The 18,765-nt window shown below is 42.2% G+C and overlaps 1 protein-coding gene and 1 pseudogene across 2 annotated transcripts in view; one reads left to right on the top strand and one right to left on the bottom strand.

Annotated features, from left to right (window-relative positions):
- LOC124544807 (calcium/calmodulin-dependent protein kinase kinase 1) overlaps positions 1-18,765 on the bottom strand; it is a 1,492,928-nt gene that overhangs the window by 396,393 nt on the left and 1,077,770 nt on the right. The window lies entirely within an intron of this gene.
- LOC124546382 lies at positions 13,232-13,349 on the top strand (annotated as a pseudogene).

The following is an 18,765-nucleotide window of genomic DNA, read 5'->3' as shown; positions in this document are numbered from 1 at the left end:
TTTATTGTCTGATCCTGTATTGCAATCATGAATCCTTCCGTCTCACTGTATATATTGCCTTTTCTTAGCCATGTGTTGGATGCGTCTTGATCGATGTGTGGCTGTGTTAGATGATACGGGTGCTTGCCATGAAGTGTTTTCTTTTTCCAATTCACTTTCTTCGTATCTGTTGATGTTATGCGATCTAAAGGATTGTAGAAGTGGTTATGAAATTGCAATGGTGTAGCCGATGTATTTATATGAGTGATTGCTTTGTGTATTTTGCTAGTTTCTGCTCGTTCTATAAAGAATTTTCTTAAATTGTCTACCTGTCCATAATGTAGGTTTTTTATGTCGATAAATCCCCTTCCTCCTACCTTTCTGCTTAATGTGAATCTTTCAGTTGCTGAATGTATGTGATGAATTCTATATTTGTGGCATTGTGATCGTGTAAGTGTATTGAGTGCTTCTACGTCTGTGTTACTCCATTTCACTACTCCAAATGAGTAGGTCAATATTGGTATAGCATAAGTATTTATAGCTTTTGTCTTGTTTCTTGCTGTCAATTCTGTTTTCAGTATGTTTGTTAGTCTTTGTCTATATTTTTCTTTTAGTTCTTCTTTAATATTTGTATTATCTATTCCTATTTTTTGTCTGTATCCTAGATATTTATAGGCATCTGTTTTTTCCATCGCTTCTATGCAGTCGCTGTGGTTATCCAATATGTCATCTTCTTGTTTAGTGTGTTTTCCCTTGACTATGCTATTTTTCTTACAATTCTTCTTCTTCTTATTATTATTATTATGATTTTCACAATCATTACCAACAGCATGAATATTGTGGATTTAAAATAACCAGATCCAAATCGTAATTTACACACGAAGTTATCGTTATGTGTTACCATTGATGATAATCTCTAGAAATATTTCTGTGTAGTTTAGTGAATCTTTGACCAAAATTGTGGGCACGTGTTGTGCAGAGTAAAGAGAGCAGAAACATATCTCGATTTTGAGATGGACGTGGTTGATGGAATGACCTACGATATTTCGATTCGATGCACATTGTGAGCAGTTATTTTGAGAAGTTTATTACAATGGGCAAAGTCAATACAAAAGAACGTGTAATATGCATAACCAAACAAGACTCCGGATTTACTGCTAAATGCCGGAAATACCATACCCCAAGATATGGTGTGCCAACGAGAAACAACGAATAACCTACGCAGAAGGAATGTAGCTAAATAGAAAATAGCTATTACACATTTTGAGATATTTTTGCCTATCTCATTTTTGTTTCTCAAGGAACTGAGAATTATTTAAGCGAATCTCATCACTGTACCAGCAGGATTTGTTGGAAATTATTATTTTTACGCTGATATAAAAGAGAAGGTTAAAAGCACACAATCTGAAACATTCATTCTCGAAGATAATTGAGGATACTTATCCCTTGATATTGTTCCACGTGCTGACGTCTCCTGTTATGTGTCAACCACACACGCTGGCTTGCGGCAGGGAATCATCCATCTGCGACACTACCACTAGAGTTTCATGGTGCCTCATCCCCTTCCAGACTCACTCGCTTCGCGTCCTCCGCGCTGAAGTTCAGCTATGGTTCGGTAACTTGTGCTGTAATCTCCCTGAGAGAAACATCTCGACCGCACTCACCCTCTGCAGTAGCAGCAGAACTTTGCCCGTACCACGTTTATGGCGCCCTTAGAGCGACAATAACGCGCCTCAGTGTGCTAACGTTGTACTGCCATGTGTCCAGTGGAACTAACTCCTCGCTGTACAGTTCCAGAGCAGTCCGAACACACACATCGAAAGACGAAACAAATAAACGACCACTTTTGAAAGCTGCTACCTACCTCTTTCAGAATGTGCGTTTATCACGAGGCTCTGTTAATAAGGCTGATTTTTAAGCTTTATTTTGCAAATTTAAGATACCAGCAAAAACTCATGTCATTACTTTATTAGACGATCCTCGAACAATCACTGCTAATAGAAACATTCTTTACGTTTCTCAGACTATGAGTACGGAGTGATTTATAGTGGAATGAGTACATAAAATTAACCACAGGTCAGGGAGACGGCACATTAAGATTCACTGGAAGCCTCCTCAGGCAGCGTTATCCCATCCACGAAGCACGTAGCTTACGAAAACTTCGTTCAACCAATACTACAGTACTGCGACACAGTCTGAGATCTTCGATTTAAAGTACTAGAAATAACAAACATCTGCAGAAAAGGAGTGACTTTCGTCACCGGTTCAATTAGTAAGAGCAGAGGAGTCACGAAGATGATCATCCAACTCAGTAGCAGACGCTAAAAGAAAGATGTTCTCCGTCACATAGCAAGTTACTCTTAAAATTACGAGAACATACTTTCTATAAGAGTCAATAAACGTATTGGTTCTTTAAATGTATACCTCGCGAGTAGAGGGATTTTTAACCCGAACGGAGCTCCCTCAACAGTTGTTTCTGTCGCGCAGCATTCGCGATTGGGACAGCAAAGGGGAGGAGTCACATGGGTACATGATGTCTCTTTCGCCACACACCGTGTGGTGGATCATGAGGTACTCACTTAGACATACACTGAAGCGTCAAAGAAACTGGCATAGATATGCCTAGCCAAATACAGAGATACGTAACAGGCAAAATACGGCGCTGCGGTGGGCAACGCTTTTATAAGACAACAAGTCTCTGTGGCAGTTGTTACATCTGTTACTGCTGCAACAATGGCAGGTTATCAAGATTTAAGTGAGTCTTAACGAGCTGTTATAGTTTGCGCACGAGCGATGGGACACAGCACCTCACAGAAGGGATTATCTCGTACGGCCATTTCGCGAGTGTACCATGAAAATCAGGCATCCGCTAAAACATCAAAAGTCCGACATCGCTGCGGCCGGAAAAAGATCCCGCAAGAACGGGACCAACGGCGACTGAAGAGAATCGTTCAACGTGACAGAAATTCAATCCTTCCGCAAATTGATGCAGATTTGAATGCTGGGCCATCAACAGGTTCAGCATTTGAATTACTCAACGAAACATCATCGATATGGGCTTTCGGAGCCAAGGGCCCACTCGTGTACCCTTGATGACTGCACGGTACCAAGCCTTACGCCTCGCCTGGGCCCGTCAACACCGACATTGGACTGTTGATGACTGGAAACATGTTACCTGGTCGGACGAATCTAGTTTCAAATTGTGTCGAGCAGATTGGCGTGTATGGGTATCGAGACAACCTCATGAATCCCTGGTTCCTGCATATCAGCAGGCGACTGTTCAAGTTGGTGAAGGCTCTGTAATGGAGTGGGGCGTGTGCAGTTAGATACATCTAGATACGACTCTGACAGGTGTTGATGGTATTTGGTATGTGGGGCGCTCAAGTGCGCGGTCATCAGGGTCCATATCAAGTCCCAATTGTTACACAGTCCAATTTTTTTGTCACAATCTAATCTAGCGACTGTCACGAACGATGATGATGAAAGTATGAGGACAACACAAACACCCAGTCCCTGGCCAGAGAAAATCGCCAACCCGGCCGGGAATCGAAAATGGGATTTCGTGATCCAGAGGCAGCAACGCCAGCCACTAGACCACGAGCTGCGGACACATTGACATGTGACACGTACGTAAGCATCCTGTCTGATCACCTGCATCCTACAGACTGGCTCCAGGACCACAGAGTTTAAACACATCCGCTGCCCACCAAATTCCCCAGAGATGAGCTATTTGAGATGCGTTGTAACGTGCTCTTCAGAAGAGATCTCATCCCCTTATACCGTTACGGATTTGTGGGCAGCTCTACAAGATTCATTGTTCCAGTTCCCTCAAGTACTACTTCAGACATTAGTCGAATCAATGCCATGTGGTGTTGCCGCACTCCTGCTTGCTGACAGGGACCCTACATGATATTAGGCGGGTTTACCAGTTTCTTTGGCTCTTCAGTGTGGATGTAGATGTATATGAAAACGTAAAACGGAGACTATGGTACTATCGATCTCGTGAAATGTCTTGGTATAGGAACATTACCAGAAGAATAACACCTCACTTTAGGAATAAAGTGAAGAGGCAAAGAATACTGAAAGAGTGGTTCTTTTGCGGCAGCCGCAAGTCTACAATTCGGTTCTGAAAAATAAAGAAACCGCATGACATCTGCTTAATCCACAATCTTTTATCGGACGGTCCATCATCTGGTGTAAAAAATAATGCCACTTAATCGACTGAGGTAATTCTCACCCCTATGTTGCCAAGGAACCAAAGGTTCAACGTCATAATGGTTGTTATGGAATTTCGGTCGTTTTGATCCTTTCAACACGGAACCTTTCGTTCCATGACAACATTGGGGTGAAGATGACCTCAATTGATTAAGTGACTTCATTTTTTACAACAAATGATGGATCTTTAGCTGTTCCGAAACTGGTCCTGTGCACACAACAAAATGTTGTGAATTAACAACTCGGTTTCTTCATTTTTCAAAACACAAATAATATTACCTGGCAACAAAAGTGAAGCACTCAGAAGATGTGATCGGACGTCAATGAAACTTCGCACATGTAAATATCATCGACATGTTTACAAATTATAAGAGCTGCAATTCTCTGTGACACTCAGAACGGCCATCAGAATAAATTAGTGTTGTTCGTGTTTGGTGTTGTTACCAGGTGCGGTAGGGTTTAGAAGTGGCATGAACGGCGCCAGATGTTGAGTAACCAAGAGAGAAGGACGCTAGGAACTAGTGTGAGACAGCATTACAAGCAGGTGCCAGAGCTGTAAAGGTGACATTTGGCGGGCTGGTTGAATCGTGTAACATCCAGACTTGTGGTGCGGTATAATGTGACTGTGATCGAATGCTGGAGTGCATGAAAAGATGAGGGCAGGCATACTTCTTGTCGAGATTCTGGTGGGCCCCAGTGAACGATCCTCGAACTGTTCACAAGGCATGTCATGAACCCTTCACATTTTCGGCTGCCAACGTAGGACAAGTCATGGACTCCCTACAACATTCTGTCATGCAGCACTAGTTGCTGGAGACTAGCGGCAGCCGGTTTTGGATATTACCGTCCCATACGTGAGCTGCCGTTAACACCACGATACAAACGGCTGCATTTAGAGTGGTGTTCTGAATGGGAAGCATGGACTGCTGATGAAGAATGCCAGTTTTATGTTCAACGATGAACAGCCATTCTGCACTGTCCTGGACAATCATCGTCGACGAACTAGGGACCACTGGAGAGAGGTCCCTTCTTCAAATTCTTTGGTGAGGCACAGTTGCATCACTCCATGCGTCATAGAGTGCGGGACAACCAGGTATGATTTCGGGTTACAGCTGATGTTGACTGAGGGAAACTCTGACGGCACAAAGATACGGCACGGACATCCTTCGTTCTCACGTGCTATCTCTAATGCGACAATACCATGGCGTCAAATTTTTTTTACAGAATAATGCTCATTCACACATGCACGTGTCTCTGTGAACTGTCTGCCTCATGTTGAAGTATTCCCGTTGCCAGCAAGATCCCCAGGTGTGTCACCAGTTGAACATTTGTCAAACTCGATCTCAGCGTCAGCATCAAGGATACCAAGGCCCAGTTAGATCCTTTGTGGGCCAGATTACCTCAGGAGAGAATACAATGGCTTTATGATGTCTTCCCAACAGAAACAGTGCACAATTCCAGGATAGAGGAGGTGCCACTTAATACTCATAAGGGGGTTTATATTAGCAAGTTGGTTATAAATTAGAGCCTCTGAAATAAAATCTCATATCCTCTCAGGCCATGAAGTTTCCTTTCGTTTTCTTCTCCGCTTCTGGGTAGTTAATTTTCTTTGTCTGACAGTGTTTCGCATACTTTTGTTCGTTATAGTTCGCTACGGTATTCTGGGGTAGTTTCTGTTCACAGTAAGCAAGGCGGACCAGTAAGTGATTTAAAGTAAGTGCCACTTACATCTGAATCCACGTAACTGAGATGGATAATACATTTATTCACACGTACTGTTCCTTATTAACAATGATTTGTTGGTCGAGATTTTGAAATGAAGCACATGTGGTCTCAGCACGATATTCAGTATCCAAGAGTAAATATTATTTTCGACTCTGAAACTTCTTAGTCATAAATGTTTTAGTTAACATGTTGGGAGTGAAATACATAAAACGTTGAAAATCGCCATCGATTCATTTCGACAAATACCGGTTTCATTAATTTATTTTCCTGATCAGGTCATTTCCCACTCCAGCTTGTCAGTACGCTCCCGGTTCCACTACACTGAACACACTTCATCTAAATAAATTAATGTACTTGGGCCCTTTCTTATTCACTCCAGTTTGACGGCTTGAGTTCCATTTCTCCTAGTTACATCATACATACGTACAAACGTACAAACGTGTGTGAAATCTTATGGGACTTAACTGCTAAGGTCATCAGTCGTCCCGAAGCTTACACACTACTTAATCTAAATCATCCTAAGGACGAACACACACACACCTATGCCCAAGGGAGGACTCGAACCTCCGCCGGGACCAGACGCACAGCCCATGACTGCACCGCCCAAGACCGCTCGGCTATTCCCGCGCGGCAGTTGCATCATAAAGCGGCTTCTCATTTGGTCTTCGGAGGTAGAGTAGATCCAGTTCTACACGATTCCATCAAAGAAAAGAGAGAGATGACCACCAGGTACCGAACATGGGATTCCATATTTGTGGCCAGTGACGATACTTATTTAGCTTTTACTTTTTTATCGTTTACATTTAGCAGTTTATCTGAAACACGTCAGGAAACCCTTTTTAAGTGAAACCATGTGAAGAGTTTTAATGTATCGTATTGTAACATTTTTATAATTACGGCACGCTCATTTCTCTAATCGCGTAATTGGACGTCAAACATTTTAAATTCACCTGACATATTTTTATCATTTGATGTTGATTCTGTACAGCATAGCGCAGTTTGTGCGAGCTGTATATCCCTTTTGCACATGTACTGTACAAATATAAGCATTTTCTGTCATCTTCCACTATTAAAAATAGTATCTATATCTCCATCATATTATGTATTAATATTTGGCAGCTTTATACTTGATAAAGGACAAATACTAAGGCCGAAAACAGGCCATGTGGACTTAATGAAGTCCTAATTAAGCAAATGTAGCGAATTTACAATAAATCTACCACATTCACAAAATCAGCATCATCCAACTGCGGAGAAACCAATAAGCTAATTACTAGACAACGGAGGCGTCTACTCTCCTGCTGGAGAAGAAGTAATAAAAGTTTTTATTTTGGAATACCAAATCGTCCGATAAGATTTGTCTCTAAGATCACGATCACCAGTGTCGGCAATGTTCTGCAGCTCTAGTGGTATTTATTTGCTCACGGCTACGATCATGCACCGTCCTCAAGGAAATTGATACTATTGATGTGATATTCCCTTCGCCGTACACTGTACAATGGTTTTCCGAATATAACCCATCAGTCCAAAAAGTTCCGAGACTTATTTTTTTCCTGGTGTGTAAGCGACGTCAGCAAGGTAACTGCGGTGACAGCTCGAACTCTTACAACCGTACACAATAAATGAGCATACAACCAGCTACCTGCGAGTAGGCAGTGAACGTGTGACCCTAGTGTGTCAACATTATTGTATCAGGAATCACAATGGAGTAACATCCCTAAATAAAGGTGGTCAAGACATTTTGCAGAATGGTTTGAAGAGGAAAAAAAGTGTGTTCAGCGTTTGCCCCGCGCACTTTGGCTACCGAACAGAAACAACAAAGCGTGGAAGCCTGCCGCGGCTTTCCTGAAATACAAAACACGGTCAATTTTTTTCTGGAATAAATCATTACGGATGACGAAGTTTGGTGTTCTCAGTACGAAACTATCACTAAACGACAAAGCGCAGAAATACACACGAAGGATCAGCCCTCTGACGGCATAAGCGATATTCAAGCCAGTCGAAGAGTGTCCCAAAGAAGGATTTTCCTGTATGTGTGTGTGTTCGGGCTTACGAGCGCTCACCGTCGAGGTCATCAGCGCCCTGACATACATTAAAAGAAGCGAATGTGGACAAATTTAGTAACATAGAAGCATACACGCAAAGAAAGCGGGAAAGGATGAAAAATGCTGTACAAGAAGATGAAACGTAGGAAAACGAGAAAGGAGCGTCAGGGGTGCCAGAGGAAATTGTTACTGGCTGTCCACTTACGTAAAATATGGGCGAGCCAGTCACCCTGTGAACAAATTAAGACCCTCCCCCTAAAATCTTGGTAAAAACATTGGGCAAGTCACAGAACTTTGAAACTTTAACCACATTAGTTTGAGTATTTCCTAAAAGAGATGGCAGATCCGCCTGCAAGTCAGCCGCTGCCAACTGGTCAGAAAATAAAACGCAGTCCAATAAAACGTGGGGCACAGTGACCTGGACGCCACAAGTACCACACATTGGAGGGTCCTCTCGCCGGAGCAGGAAGCCATGCGTCACAGGACTGTGGCCTATCCGAAGACGAGTGAGGAGACCATTGTCCCATCTACGTGGTTGGAAGGAAGTACACCACACACGCTTCATGAGCTTGACTAAATGGAGATTATTGTCAGTCATTACCAGCCACTCATCCACCCACCGTCGCATGACTCGGGAGCTTTTCTCTCTTCTAAACTGACTGTATCGATGCCGGTCTCACGGTTATGAATCACTCGATACCACATTGTATCTGTGTAATTCTTGCTTTTGCTGGGATGTTCCCTTTTATTGTACGAGTGCATACTGAAAAGTAATGCTTCTGATTTTTTTACATGAAAACTTTTAAAACTTTTTAAATAAAATAAACGTTATTAACATTCTACGTCTTTATTCTCGTGTCTACATATTTGCAGCCTGCTGTCGCCAGAGGGCTCCGAATTGTAGCGTATAACATGACGATGTGTAACGTAACTATGTTGGTGCGTCAGGAAAAACGAGCTGTTATGGGCTTAAGACTTCGAAGAGTTCGTCCACACATGAAGCAACTTGTCCTTCAGCACCACAATGCCAGACCACACACGAGCGCTGTCACATTTGCAACAATATGACACCTTGGGGCCGACCGAACAATAGGAGCGAAAGGCTACATTCTTGTCTTACACGCTTTTTAATACGAGCACTTGGTCGTCCACTCATGTTATTCCCTCTTGGCTGTTGTAGATATTGTATATGACCTGTCCCTCCTTATAGTTTACCCCGACTTTTTTCAGAATTCCGAACATCTTGCCCCATTTTAAATTGTCGAACGCTTTTTCCAGGTCGACAAATCCTATGAACGTGTCGTGATTTTGCTTTAGTCCTGCTTCAGCTATTAACTGCAACGTCAGAATTGTCTCTCTCGTGCCTTTACTTTTCCTAGAGCCAAACTGACCGTCATCGAGGGCATTCTCAATTTTCTTTTCCATTCTCCTGTATATTATTCTTGTAAACAACTTGAATGCACGAGCTGTTCAATTGAGTGTGCGATAATTCTCGCACTTGTCAGCTCTTGCCGTCTTCGGAATTGTGCGGATGACGCTTTCCCGAAAGTCAGATGGTATGTGGCCAGACTCATACATTCTACACACCAACGTGAATAGCCGTTTTGTTGCCACTCCCCCCCATGATTTTAGAAATTCTGATGGAATGTTATCTATCTTTCTGCCTTATCTAAACTTAAGTCCTCCAAAACTCTTTTAAATGCCAATACTGAATCCACTCTCTCTTCTAAATCGACTCCAGTTTCTTTTTCTATCACATCAGACAAATCTTCCCCTCAGAGCCTTGCAATATATTCTTTCCACCTATCCGCTCTCTCCTCTGAATTTAACAGTGGAATTTCCGTAGCACTCTTAATGTTACCACCCTTGCTCTTACTGTCACCGAAGGTTGTTTTGACTTCCCTGTATGCTGAATCTGTCCTTCCGATAATCATTTCTTTTTGATGCCTTCACATTTTTCCTGCAGCCATTTCGTCTTAATTTCCCTGCACTTCCTGTTTATTTCATTCCTCAGCGTCTTGTATTCCTGTGTTGGCTAAATGGTTCAAATGGCTCTGAGCACTATGGGACTTAACATCTGCGACCGTAGCGGTCACGCGGTTCAAGACTAAAGCGCCTTGAACCGCACGGCCACAGCGGCCGGCATTTCCTGAGTTCCTCGAAACATTTTTGTAGTTCTTCCTTTCATAGATCAATTGAAATATTTCTTCTGTTACCCATAATTTCTCCGCAGTTACCTTCCTTGTACCTATGTTTTCCTTCCCAACATCTGTGGTGACTCTTTTTAGTGATGTCCATTCCTCTTCAACTGTACTGCCTACTGAGATATTCCTCATCTATAGCCTTAGAAAACTTCAAGCGTATCTCGTCATTCCTTAGTATTTTCGTATCCCACTTGTACAGGAAGATTAAAACGTTAATTTTTCCCGACGCTCTATTAGAGAGTGGAATGGCAGAGAAATTTTCTGTAGGTGGCTGTAAGAATCCTTCTACTAGGCACTTAAGTGTGAATTGCACAGTAGTGGTATAGATGTGGAAAAGTGACGAGATTCAAACGAAATATGGATAGACTTTTATTCCGTTTCCTTAGCGAGTTCCACTAACGCCGCTGCTCGACTACTGGCGCTCTCGCATGGTATTCAACAGGCTTGTTAAACTATTTACTAGACCTAAGTATCTACTACAGTAGTGCGAAACGCGAGCATAATAGGTGATCTGGTGGCGGTATCCTTCCCTAGACAGTCACGTCTGAGGCAGCAGTAAAACATCAACGGAGGTTCATAAATCGGCCTTAACTGCCTGTGGTCGTTCATCAGTTAAGCATTTTAAACCACACGTCAAGGGCTCTAAACTTTAATGTGTTCCAAAAATACTTTATAGCAGTGGTCCATAAATCTATGTGCACAGCTACGAATTTGTTGGCAGTTTCTGCCTAACCGTGGCCGATTTTCTTTTTTTTCCCCACAGACTAAGCGGTCTACTTTTAGAGTAAATTTCGCTTATTTTCAGACCCTCATAAGCTACATCGACAGGTGGTAGCAAAAAACAAGGAAACAGGAAAGATGGTGATCTGTATTCACGTCTACCACAGAATTATTTGTAAAATCTACGCTTCTGTGAAAACTTACGGATGGAAGTCACTTTCGTATGATGTGCCACTGCCAAGTAAAATAGTTCTATAGAACTTGGACCATAGATAGAAAGAACTGCTTTAATATAGTAGAGATGGTAACTGATAAAAGTATGCCATGACATCGATAGAAATGACACTTTTATAGAAGATAATAATTAGACTGAAGTCACTGCGATTTATAATATTTCCCCCAACACTATAAAAGGTAGGACATGGTTGTCAATACGGTGCTATTGAACAGAAGGACTTGTATTAGGGCGTATCATTCCTGCACCAGCGCGTTCGACAACTGTTGGTGACAATTGGAGCATATGGACATCCTCTCGTTCCTAGACATCTTCCACTTGTGATTGCGCTTAGCCATCCATAAAGATAAAGTCAGGGCTTAATTCACCCCTGGAAACAATAACGTTGATCGTTCAGTCAACCGTTTTCAAAGATTTTGAGGTCAGAACGCCTACGTAACATTATGCCTGCCCACTCTAAAACAGCTGCACCACCAACATTATCGTTTCCGAAAATGTTCCCGCGCGCATTACGAGTTCCTAGCCCTCGCCATATGAGTGTACGTAAAGCACCCAGGATTATTGCCGAATATCATCGTTTTGATGGTCCAGGAGATTCGGCGAATGGGCTTCCCTGTGTGTTTCCACGATTTAAATCCCACCGAGCACTTTTGGGATGCGCTGGGAAGAGGTACTGTAACACGTCGCCGGCCGCGGTGGTCTAGCGGTTCTAGGCGCTCAGTCCGGAACCGCGCGACTGCTACGGTCGCAGGTTCGAATCCTGCCTCGGGCATGGATGTGTGTGATGTCCTTAGGTTAGTTAGGTTTAAGTAGTTCTAAGTTCTAGGGGACTGATGACCATAGATGTTAAGTCCCATAGTGCTCAGAGCCATTTGAACCATTTTGTAACACGTCCACATTCACCAACTACTTACCAAAAATAATGTTCAAATGTGTGTGAAATCTGATGGGACTTAACTACTAAGGTCATCAGTCCCTAAGCTTACACACTACTTAACCTAAATTATCCTAAGGACAAACACACACACCCATGCCCGAGGTAGGACTCGAACCTCCGCCGGGACCAGCCGCACAGTCCATGACAGCAGCGCCCTAGACCGCTCGGCTAATCCCGCGCGGCGAACTACTTACCACAACAAGTGAATACGAACCCTCTGCTCGGCGTGTGATTACGTTGCATAGCATGCAATCCCGTCCGCGGTGGTCATACATCCTATTAAGAACCATGTCTCCCCTTTTATAGTGTCCAGTGGCCATCATCAATCGTGGTGACTTCGGCGTAATAATTTTCTTTGTAACCAAAATTAGACGGAATTATTCTTATTATTCTTCGTCTCCTTCTGCCAATCGAGGATTAGGTGTCGTCATTAACTCCTGAAACAGAGCCGGCCGGAGTGGCTGAGCGGTTCTAGGGGCTACAGTCTGGAATCGCGTGACCGCTACGGTCGCAGGTTCGAATCCTGCCTCGGGCATGGACGTGTGTGACGTCCTCAGGTTAGTTAGGTTTAAGTAGTTCTAAGTGCAAGGGGACTGATGACCTCAGATGTTAAGTCCCATAGTGCTCAGAGCCCTTTGAACCATTTGAGCCTGATCCAGATTCACCATCTCTTCCTCGACCTTCCCCCGCTTCTTCTTCGTGCAGGACTGTATTCCATTGTTTGTCGAGGGACTCTCTGAGAAGACATATGCAGTACACTTTCTTTTCAAACATGCTTTCGTTGGATTACTTTGCCAGTGCCCCCAGTTCTTTCATTACATTTCTTATTCTGTCTATTCTGTCTTCTATTGTGCAACCACTCACTGATCTAGGAAACTTCATCTCTGATGTTCCAAGTTGTCTTAGATCTTTTGCTCGTAAGGTACAGCTTTCTGCTTCATAGAGTACTGTACGTAGTACGATGACTTTATAACATTTCACTTGGTTTTCTCTTCTAGTTTTATCCTTCAACGTTCATCTTATCGTACCGCATATGAGTCGATATGTAATAATCTTTTTATTTACATCTTTCTCTTCCTCAAAAGTTATGTCACATCGTAGATGATGGAAATGGGAAATCTGTTCTTTATTATCTTATTGACGATTATATTTGTCCTTATAGAGTACTTTGGGCAACGGCATTGCCGCAGTGGATACACCGGTTCCCGTCAGATTACCGAAGTTAAGCGCTGTCGGGCGTGGTCGGCACTTGGATGGGTGACCATCCGGGCCGCCATGTGCTGTTGCCATTTTTCGTGGACGCACTCAGCCTCGTGATGCCAAGTGAGGAGCTACTCGACCGAACAGTAGCGGCTCCGGTCACAGAAAACCATCATAACGACCAGGAGAGCGGTGTGCTGACCACACGCCCCTCCTACCCACATCCTCAACTGAGTACGACACGGCGGTCGGATGATCCCGATGGGGCCACTTGTGGCCTGCAGACGGAGTGCTTTTTTTATAGAGTACTTTCCTACAAAGGTCATTGTTTTTCTTGTTAATATCTTTAGATTAAAACTTAGGCTTGTGTTGTGTAATCTACGCACCCCTTTGCTGTCCTGCATGATTTCCTGGTAGTCGGCAAAAAGGATTGTATTTAGAAATTTTCCTGACGTAATTCTTAAACCTTGAGGTATTCCGTCCATCATCCATTCCCTGACCAGGTAGATCATGTTGAACAGTGTAGGTGACGTACTATATGCTTGCTTTACTCCTTGGTTTATCTGTACGTTTGGTTCCAGCTCTTTACCCAGATCTATTTTTATTTCGGTGTTTCTTTGTATAAATTTTGGCATACTTTTATGGGGTATCTGGGGTAACCTCTTTTCTCCATTACTAAAACCAGATTTTTTTCTGTAGATGTGATTAAATGCATTCTCAAAGTCAATAAATGCTACACTTGTCTTCAAATTGAATTCTCGTCTTTTTTGCAAATTGAAATCTCGTCTTTTTTGTATAATTTGTTCCAGAGTGAAACCACAGTCAGCACACCATCTTCCTCTCCGGAAGCCTGCTTGCTGTTCAAAGAAAATTAAATCAGAAGTTCTTCGAAGATTTTTATTAATTTCAAGGGTTGACTGAATAGAAATGCCTTTTCCTTCGTAACTCTTCAACAGTTGGCCGCATTGGTATGCGTTAGGTACTAGCTTGTTCCGTAACCTCTTCTCTACAGCTCCAGTTGGCGGGAAACCTTAGCATATAAACGTTGGGTTGCTACAGTGTAAAGTATGGAAATCTGAGCAGACGGTCGGTCAGCGCGATTTAAGCAACGTGCAGTCATTGAGTTCTTTAAGCCAGAAGGTGTCGCCCGAAAGGAGATTCATCAGAGAATGAAAGAAGTTTATGGTGATTGCGTTGATATGAGTACTGTGCGTCGTTGGGCGGGTAATTTTAAAGATGGTGAGGCGGGAACATCTGGCCTGCGTGACAAATAAAGTGTTGGACCCAGTGACAGCAACCACCGAGTTTCACAAGCAAACTATTGACAGATTGATTCAGGACGATCGTCGTATCACTCAGAGAGAAAATGAAAGCACAATCGGCATTTGACAAGAACGCATGGGTCACATTATTGCTTTGCTTTCCTGCGGCATGACAATGCCAAACCGCACACTTCAAGTGCCACCACAGCAGAACTTCACAACCGTACGGCATCCTCTACACAATCTAGATTTAGCACCGTCTGACCTCCATCTGTTCTCGATGATGAAAGACGATCTGCGGGGACATGATTATGCTTCTGATGAAGACTTTGAGAGAACTGTGAGACTGTGGTTGCGGAAACGGAGTGAACTTCTTCCGCGACGGCTTCAGAAAACTTGTTCATCGAGGGAGAACATCTATCTCCTTTTTTAAACAGTGAAATAACTTTAGCTCACCTCCATTCTTCTGGTATGTAGTCCATATGCCAACACATGTTGTGTAGATGGAGCATTCTAAATCCGAGAACTGTTAGTAAGTTACATGTTTCATGGGTTATTTTGAACTATAGATCGTAACGAGTCAATTTATATCAACACCACACCAGCTTTCACACACTGCAATGATAGAAATTTTTCTGCTGAACAGAAGGAGTTGTCAATAGGAAACTTCCACTGTTTGTTTTCAAATTTTACTTTGCTGTGTGTGAAACGTTTTTATCTCGCAGGGTAAGTGATCAAAAATTTATGTTGTAGCATTGTGCACCAATTTTTGTGCTAAAGACAATCCTAATGTGAAGTAATAAGTGTCATCTTTCCTTCTGGTATTGTAATTTGCACCTCATTGATTCTTTTGAACTGCAGCAAATTATTTACAATAACCTTTGTGAGGGTATAAATATACTGTGCAGCAGTACTCAGAATTCCCAACTCCTTAAACACATGTCTATAGGATGTTCGTGGGTGAGCACCACATATTATTTTGACAGTACGTTTTTGGGCACTGAGGGCTCCTTTCTTAAAAATAAGTTACCCCAGAACATTATTGGATATGACATTATTGAATGAAAACGAAAAATTTGCCCACTTACTTACATGTCCCTCTCCTGGATGTACTTGATTCTAAGTGTTACTGTGGCTGAACTGAGTTGTTTTACGAGTTCCAAAATGTGCTTTCTGCCGTTTAAATAGTTTTCAATATGAATGTATAAGCAATTTTAAGTTTACGCATGTTTATCACTTCCTTACCTTATGTTACACTTATCACTGGTGTAGTATACCTAGATGTGCAGAACTGAATATGTTCTGTCTTTTGAAAATTGAGGGCGAGTCCGTTCACAGAAAACCAGTCCTGATTCTTTTAAGAATTTTGTATACCATTTCTTCTGTTTCTGTATGTATGCTTGGATTGGTGGAAATAATAGTGTCATCTACAAAAGAACTAATTCATGTTGTATATTAGACGGAAGATCATTTATATATATGAGAACAATAGTGGACCTAAGACTGAGCCTTGAGGAACACCATACATGATTTCTCCCCAGTCAGAATTACGTACTTGGACTATTGTGGTTGAAGTAATAAATATATTCGTTGAAACTAACAAATTTTCTCAAATGTATTTAGTTGTTATTAATGGCATCTTCTCCATTGCTTCCGATCAACTGGTGTATGAGCTGTAAGTAGGCTGTTTAGGTTTTTATGTTGGTAACGCCACGTAGCGCTCTGTGTGAAAATCACTGGCTGTGCTGTGTGCAGTTTGTGGCTGGTTGGCATTGTTTGAATATTCACTATTGTAGTGGTCAGCAGCTGGATGTGCACAGCGTGTAGCGTTGCGCAGTTGGAGGTGAGCCGACAGCAGTGGTGGATGGGGGGAGAGAGATGGCGGAGTTTTGAGAGCGGATGATCTGGACGTATGTCCATCAGAAAGAGTAAACTTGTAAGACTGGATGTCATGAACACTATTAAGGTAAATACATTGTTTGTTCTCTATCAAAAACTTTCATTTGCTAACTATGCCTATCAGTAGTTAGTGCCTTCAGTAGTTAGAATCTTTTATTTAGCTGGCAGTATTGGCGCTCGCTGTATTGCAGTAGTTCGAGTAACGAACATTTTTGTGAGGTAAGTGATTCATGGAAGGTATAGGTTATTGTCAGTCAGTGCCATTCTTTTGTAGCGATTATTGAAAGTCAGATTGCGTTGCGCTAAAAAAATATTGTGTGTCAGTTTAGTGATGATCAGAAAAAGGAAAGAGAGAAATGTCTGAGTACGTTCAGTTTTGCTCAGCTGTTTGAAAATAATATAATGTAGAGGTTTACCAGCATAGTAATTCATTAATTTTTCTAAGGGGATGTTTCAGGGTTCTTTACCTATTCTTGCATTTATGTCTCCAGTCAAGATCATAGTGGGCCTGAAGTTTGATAGAAGAGATCTGACAGAGAAAGGAAAGAAGGAAGATTCCGATCTGTACTAGGAAGACTTGCAGATACATCTGAATGAATTTAACGTAATTTTACTACCCATTTGGAGAATGTGAATTTTTTTTTTTTTTTTTTGTGGAGGGTCAAATGTGTCTTTTCGCACCATACAGATGTCGTGTCCAATAATTCTGCAACTAATTTTGATCTTCTGATGATGTTACTAGATGGAAAACATCACCACCTGCAAAATATCTCAGAGACAGGCTCAAATTTCTCCTGGAAATTTATCATGGAATTTGGAATCAACTTGAACAAAGAGCCAGGTGTTTAACAAGAACTATATTTTCTGGGTGATCGTTGTACGACAATAACAGTTTTCTTCCAGTGGCTTTCTAATGATGGAACACAGCGCACATTTCAAAATACTTTTGCAGATCAATGTCGACGATATGTCCATAATTTAGTGGATTACTTTTATATCCCTACTTGTCTCTTGGTGTTACCTTTGTACTTTTTCAGTGTTTTGGTACGCATCTTTCGTCTAGGAAGCGGTTATATATGATTCCTAAAACTGAGCTATCTGATTAGCATGCTGCCAAAGGAACCTCTCCGACAACAAATTGACTGAAAGACTTGGCTTTATTGAGTAAGTTGATTCGTTACACTGAGGAGATCTACAACAAAATTACATTTAAGCAGCTATTCTTCAATAGAATTCTGGATAATTATTGCGTCTCCTTTGGTGAAGAAAATTCGGAAAACCATGTGTAGTAACTCCGTTTTACTCGCACAGCCGTAGGTAACATTACAGCTGCCAACACGTAGTGTAGGTATTGATTATTCTTGATGCTTGCATAGTTTGCATACCACCAGAATCTGTTTGGACTAACATGTGTACTGAACTGAAAGTTTAAACGGCCGCAAAGCACTGAAAATGAGTCTGAATATATTCACACCGCTGTAAGGCACGATCGTACAAGACATGGTTCAGCCTCTTCTCCCACCAAGGCCAAGTTAGAACACACATTACACCAGTAAATTCCAATAATATACCACTTACTATAACGATAGTAGGACACGGTAACAATGTTATCAACTTCCCAGTTTAATCATGGCGTTTTGTATAACGCCCTTATATTCATTAATTCACTGAAGTAATTTTAAAATGTCGGTCTCGAACTGCTTCCTTGCATTGTTTCCCGAGCCCTTGATTTTGTTCCGCAGCTGTGGTGCTAGTAAGTGTTGTCAACAACCTTGGCTATCTATACGCTTTAGTTCTGCCGTATTGGCCTCGAAGCAGAGATATGTTCCAAACGACGTAGTGGAATCTGGTGTACTTCGCCCGCGTAGATCATCCACTATCTGTGACCCTGTGTGCTGCTTAAGGAGCTTTAAAGCGTAGTGAAGACTCAAACTCCACCTAAGCGGCTCTGTCTTTGCCCTCAATACTTTATTCTTGAAATCCACTGTCCGCTACCTCAACTACTCAATATTGCAAGTGATTTAGTTTATGCTTGAGCTTTTGAGGTTGCCGCTGAATATATCAGATGGAATACGCTGTGAGTTAATGAGCATTGTGCTCTAATTTAAATATATGGCGGAAAGAGTCAACCTACAGGCATTGTGAAACGAATGCTGTCGTCCAGGACCGCAAGCCACAAAGGGCGCAGATTCACCACGAGATGGGGAAACTCACAGGCATCTATTGTCTATGGAGGCCTAAGCTCTGTAGTGTGCAAGTGAAACAGAAGAGAAGCTACGTCATAGGGAAACCAGTAGAGGCCGTTTGTGGCCAAGCGCTGTTAAATATGGCGGACTTACGATCG

Source organism: Schistocerca americana, chromosome 8, assembly GCF_021461395.2.
Source record: "Schistocerca americana isolate TAMUIC-IGC-003095 chromosome 8, iqSchAmer2.1, whole genome shotgun sequence".
NCBI classification, from domain to species: Eukaryota; Metazoa; Arthropoda; class Insecta; order Orthoptera; family Acrididae; genus Schistocerca; species Schistocerca americana.
The sequence above is the reverse complement of the archived record's forward strand: the minus strand, read 5'-3'. Positions and strand labels throughout refer to the sequence as shown.